General features: G+C 33.9%; 1 pseudogene; it reads right to left on the minus strand.

Annotated features, from left to right (window-relative positions):
• Positions 1-6,354: 6,354 nt before the first annotated feature.
• Positions 6,355-6,904, minus strand: LOC114372957 (annotated as a pseudogene).

The following is a 6,904-nucleotide window of genomic DNA, read 5'->3' on the forward strand; positions in this document are numbered from 1 at the left end:
CTTTCAAATAATTTGATCTCTTTTCACTATTTTTTGGACATATTAGATGGGGTTCCTCTATTGTTAGACACCAACCAGAGAGTGTATTACAATAGTTTGGTTATATTTAGTCCATTCCTCCACTCCCTACTGCTTCATCTCTATCCACAAAGGAGATTGATTATAGATGACTTAGTTTTCTTAATACCTTGTACAAGTTGGAGAGATTTGTAGTTTTCCTGGTCAGTGTGAAGCAGGCTACATAGAGTGATTTTATATGATATCTCACCCATTCATGAGTATGCCACAACTTGGGGAGCCTTCTAGACATCCACCCATGTTGCATGATGATACATATATTATACCAGATCCACCTGTGTTACCCGTTCACACAACAACTATAGTTGTTGATATAGACATGCCTTGACATGCAGCGGTATAATATTTTTACAATTCCACTAATATAATTTTTGTTACATAATCCAGGTAATTATATTGACATTGTTGTTAATATTGTAGGCCGCTTGCCAAAAGATAGCAGGAAGCTTGGAACACATGATAAATATGAGGATGGTCATTACTACAACTGATGCATAAGCTATAACAAAGCACTATTTACATTAGTCAGGGCTGTCACTGAGCAAGGAAATGTTTATGTTCATTCAAGACAAAAGAGGGATGCATAGGACAGAGATGGTGGTGGAAAACGATCGTGATAGTTGGGATTGGCTGAGAACTGTTTAATATTTGTATACACTATGACTGAGCATTGTTTAATATTTGTATTATTTGATTGACTATGTATATGACTATGGTTAACATATGTGTTTATTTTGTATTTGACTATTATGTTCGATCAAAAACAAACACTGTGTTCATTACACAAATATGATAAGAAAGTGTTACATGCATTATCCATGGCATTACAACTATGTAAGTTACAAACAATTAAACAATAACAAAAATGTTCAATCTTCTCCTAAATCATGTTGTTTGATCAACCTCATGTAATTGGTATACTGGTGCATTTGACTAATATAAGGAGTAGACCATTGTTTTGCTTGATAATGACAATGTGTTGACCACAACAAAGTTGTTGATGGTATGGGATGACCATCTCTTAAAAATACACGTTACAATGACAAGTACACATTCAAATGTTCATAACACATGTTATAATACAAAAATTAATGAACGTCATTATCATTGCTATACTTGAACAAAATGATTGATATACATATGACCAATACATATAATGCAATGAACAAAACTATCTCTTGGTGATTGACTTTTCAGAGAGAAAAACGGTATGCTTTGTTGGAGAGAAAGAGAGACAAGGATTACGTTATACCTTGATGCGATCACATAACCCATATCGATAATATTCATCCACTTATTCATGGTTACCTGCACACAACTATTTTAATCAGTATTATTCAAAAAATATTTATCCATGAATACATCACAAAAAACTAATATATTATGGATAACCCATCAATAAGTAGGGACTGCTTTAACTGCTCATATCTATCTATGCCACAAAGTAAGTCTATATACTCATCAGACCATTTGTCCAAGTTCTTTCAACAAATGATTACAAACCAAAGACCATGAATCTTTACCCATACCTAATAAGGCAGAAATTACACGATATCCATAATTACCATCAGCTTTGACATCGATAATGTTTTCAATGAAATCCTAAATGCATGGATGAATTTGATCAAACGTTAGCATCTTCTTGTCAGACCCTAATTTCATCTGGGGACTATCATTCACTGATTTTTTTATTCTCGCTAACCGAATTGTGTTGTTCAACACCAGTTACCGCACAAGACAAAAGATCGTTCTATGTTTTGGTCAAGGATGCGAAAGATACCGAAAGGGAGGGGAAAAAGGGTCATTTCAGGGAGTTTTTTGGACCCTGGCTCGCCCAAGCCAGCGTCTGACTCGCCTGGGTCCCTAAATTGCTTAGGGCTAAAGGAACCAGCTTGCTTGGGCAAGCCAATTACTTCAGGATGAAGCATCAGCTCGCCTGAGGGAGCTGCCATGGTCCCAAATGCCATCTTTTTCTATAGGCGTGAAGGAGGGCTGAGGAAGGGTTCCAGCATTGAGTATTGAAGGAATTGAGAGAAATTAGAGAGAAGAAGAAGGAAGAAGAGGAAAATGAGGTCGAAGTGCTGCCGAATCACGACTGTAATCAGTCCCTACGCCGTTTCTCACTCTGTGTTCTTCGTTCGCCATTCGGTTAGTGGTTGTTCTTAGAGATTTGAACATGATCTATGCACCCTTAGGGGTCCTCTTTGTTGTTTTGTGCATCTTCATCTATCATCGGTAACCTCTTTTCTTTTGTAAAGTAAATTTTAATTGATCATTAGTGTTGTAAATCGTCTTTTAAAGAGATTGAAAGTTAATGAACAAAACCAAGATAAAATCAACATATAAATGAATTTCTCTCCATTAAAGTCACTTGAGATCGTTCAAGGTCCAATACCTTAACCACCTCTTCTTGTTTTTGTTAATTAAAATTAATCTTTTAAAAACCTAAAACCAATTCAACACACAACTTTCTCACTTTAAAGAACTACGTAGGTCTGAATTCCTCATTGCACCTGAGCGTACGTAGGAGCAAAGGCAACACCCTTGTCGACCCTAAAAAAATAAAAATATAAAAAGGGAAACCAAATAATATTGAAGTCACATTTTTTGCACACTCGATTAAAGGTTGTCTTCCCTTGGGACGGGCGCGTGGGGTACTAATACCTTCCCTATGCGTAAACAACTCATGAACCCTTATTTTAAAAATTTGCAGACCTCTTTTTGGTTTTTCTAATGTTTTCCTCGAATAAACGTTGGTGGCGACTCCCGCACATTTTCCTTTTTGGAAGACACCCCTTTTTATTTCGCCTCGCCCTCCCGTCGAAGGATAGGTTACGACACTTCGTATTTGGTTTTGTTTGTTCAGATGATGATGCATAATGTTTCAGTGCGGATGAGCTATTTTGCACCGAATGTAATGCATCCACATACTCCCCGTAAGACAGATCATCATTCATTGATATTTCTTGTTTGGTCATCTGTTTCTTTTAAGAACACGTGTCAAGTGGTATGCTACCAACAACATATCTAGCTAGCTCACATGCACATGGGATACCATGAGTAGTTCTCATAATACATCCATAACGAGAACTGTCAATGCCAACATAATTCACTCACTCAAACTCAATAGCAATTTGGTTTAACGCATATCTAAATACCATGTCAATTAGTCTCTCGTATAAGGTAACTTTAAAAACATGTTCGACCACATTTGTGCTTGTCTCAAAAGACGCCTTAACTTTAGTGTGTTGCAAAGTGATCATGTTGTTCATGGCTTCGCAAATACTACATAGGTCTCCAAGGCTATTACACAATAGTCTCTTTAAGGCCCAATGTGCAGACTCAACCCTGTATTTGAAAAACACAAACAATTAGTTTTATCCATAAATGTGTTCTTATTAAAACCAATATACATTTACCATTTTCATACCTTTTTGTTGTTGTGTTTCCTCGATGCATCACCTTATTCGTCCATGCTTTAACAAATATTTGTTTGTAGGGAATCGACCATGTTTGTTTCACATAGTCAACAAAAATTGATCATGGTGAGCAAATTCAAACTTCATAAGACAGTCATCATATTGTATCTTAGTAGGACAATCCCCAAGACTCCCCCATGCTTCCATCACAAAGTCTCATGCGTTTTTTTTTCCTACAAGGGTTTTACATTTTGTCTTCTCATTCTTTTCAATGTGAAACTGACACAACAAGTTAGTTGCCTCAAGGAACACAATTTTCACTGCATTCATCAATGTTGAATCTCTATTAGTAACAATAACTTGAGGTATTGCATCACGTCTCATAAAAATACCTTTAAATTATTCAAGAGCTCATACAACATTGTTTATACGTTTGCCTTGCAAATAGGCAAATGCAACTGAAAATGTCATCCCAATAGGTGTCACACCAACAATGTCAAGTAAAGGTAGCCTATAATCTGTTTGTTTTGTATGTACTATCTATGAAGAATACCAAATGACAGACATTGCTTAATTGTTGCATTTCACTATTATTGCCTCTTATAGAAGAACAGCACACATATCTTATATTGTATACTTGCTTCATTGTGGTACAATTGTTAGTATTGTGCTACTTCAAAGTGAGAAGAATATTCTTGGGTTGGACCATTGATTTTGTCATATCACCAATAATAATCTTCTCATCCTTAGTTAGTCAACCAACATATGGATGTTCAGTGAATGACTTAGCAAATGCATGTGAGTCTCACATATTAAGTTGACCATCCACCATTCACCTCCCAAGATTGGTTTCGCTCACAACTTAAAGGGGCACCCACAATTTCTAGTATTAGTCACCATTCCTACTAAATCTTTCTTATATGTTCTATATTTTTCACTCATCTCATAACCAATTAAAACAAATGAGGTTCTTCCTCTCTTTCTAGTTGATGTGTCTAACCTCATCATTATAGCCACAAAACCAATATCATACACAATAGTATGAGCCCAATGCAATACATCCTCACCGGTAGCAAACACCTACAAAAGGGGTAATACATGTTTATTCTTCTTAAGACATTCATTTACTTACTTTAACCAAATACAAAATCATATCAATACCTGGTAAGTATTGAAGGCATCAAAACAATCACTATTTTCAAACACAATTGGTTTCTCTCCATTGTCTTCATTAATATTAATTTATTCAGACATAATGCTCTCATATATCCACTCATCTTCGTCCATCTTAACAAAACATTAAAAAACTTTCAATGACAAACTAATGAAATTTCATATGTATAGCCTATACAGATTGACATATAATAATTCATACCTCTACATACATATAATAATAATTTATCTCTTAATAAAATATTTGAATTGTTATTACTTTTAATTAATTCTAATTATTTATAAATAAATATATTGATTTTAAAAAACTTAAACGTTAAAATTTATTTTAAAATCTTCTACACTTGACAAAAACTATTAATGTAACAATTAAAGATACTACTCTAACATTTATGTAGATACGCCAATAAATATATTTTTCTAACATATTGTATGACACAATTTTATTATTTTTTTTATTATCTATACTAATATATTACATTGAAATTGATAAGCATATATATAATAATTTATATCTAAATTTTCATATTTTTTTACACTTAATAAACTATTTAATGTAATAATATTTATACAAATATATTACATTAAATGCAACATGTAACCAACCACTATGACAATGCACGTCAACAAAACCAGCCACAATGGAACGAAGACCCCAGCCTCTAACAAACCAATGAATGGTGTAACAACAAAATGAAACAGGAACAAACAAATAAGAAGAATGAAGAAGGGTAAACTAGGAATTAATGAAAAAATGTTGGGTGTAGAAGAAATTCACTTGATTTAAGAAGCAAAGCCCATCTTTATATTTCGTAAGACTTATTCATCCCCTAACAATTAAAATTGACTAATAAGAAAAAAAGACAAATTCAATCTGATGCCCTCTAGATTGAGCCAATAAAATGACTTTCCAAAAAGAATGTGAGTTGGACTAGGTTGACCCAATTTTATATTTTGACTCACCTTTTCAATCTAACTACGGCTAATTGCTTATTGGGACAACTTTAACTCTTCTTCGTTTGTATTATGGAATTTGGCTGATTGATCTTTAGACATGAATGAGTAAGATATATGGATGGATATCCATATATCATAAACACCTATTTGATATCATCTTCTTCTTCTTCTTCTTCTTCTTCTTCTTCTATCTCTAGAAATCCATATGCTATTAGAATCCTTGAGAGAGAAATATAATTATGATTATGATATGATTTAATAAAAAAAAAATAATTAAAAAAAATGTGTCAAAATAGGTGTTTATGATATATGGGTGTCCATATATCATTTTACATTGTCCAATTCTTTTTGTTCTTTCCTTTGTGTTTTGTAATAGATGTTCCATATTTTGTGAAATTATTTTTTTTTTCCAACTTTTCACTCTTTCCTCCCATTTAGTTTAGTAACAAATTCCAATCTATTTCAATATTTATCGATATTCCCCCCTTCCTAATTTAGGAGAAATAAAATAGAATAGAAATTGGATAAAAAAATATAGAATAGAAATTTTGTATTATTCCATCATAACACGCCCAAACAATATATCAAAAGTTTTATTAGTTTGTAGTCTTGTATTCATTCCATTTTACAAGCACACAACTTAATTAAACTTATGCCTTATTAATGAATATTTAGCTGATGTTATAATTCAAAACACTTGAAACGACTTAAAGTACAAATTAAAAACCTACATTGATTGCCTAAACACACATAAACCAGTATTTACAACAGTGAACCCCTCATCCACTGTAAGGTCATGCCTACTAACATACTTAGACTCACACCTTCCCAAGTAAAGAACAACTTCAGCCACATCTTGGGGCTTAAAAATAGTACCCTTAAGATGGGAATACATTGCATCAATCCCCTCATCATCAGTGTTGAGGAATGTTTTACTCATAAGGAGAAACAATATTCACTCGAATCCTTAAGGGTCCAAGGTCCACGACAGCGTTTCGCACAAGCTCCACGATGTTGTGTTTCGAGCTCATGTAGGTTTGCAAAGCCACGCTGCCTATGCGTCCACAAATGCTAGCCATTGCAACTATGCTGCCATACCGAGAAGGGATCATCACCCTCACAGTGAGCTTCATTCCTAAGAACACTTCGTCCAGGTTGACAATGATAACTTGCTAAAAGTGAAACTTCTTGTTATGCAGTATGCTAGGGTTCCACACACCAATTATACCAACATTGTTGTGCATGATGTCTAGTTTACCGAACTTTGAAATAAGCAT

The sequence above is a fragment of the Glycine soja genome, chromosome 11 (genome assembly GCF_004193775.1).
Source record: "Glycine soja cultivar W05 chromosome 11, ASM419377v2, whole genome shotgun sequence".
In the NCBI taxonomy this organism is placed as follows: domain Eukaryota; kingdom Viridiplantae; phylum Streptophyta; class Magnoliopsida; order Fabales; family Fabaceae; genus Glycine; species Glycine soja.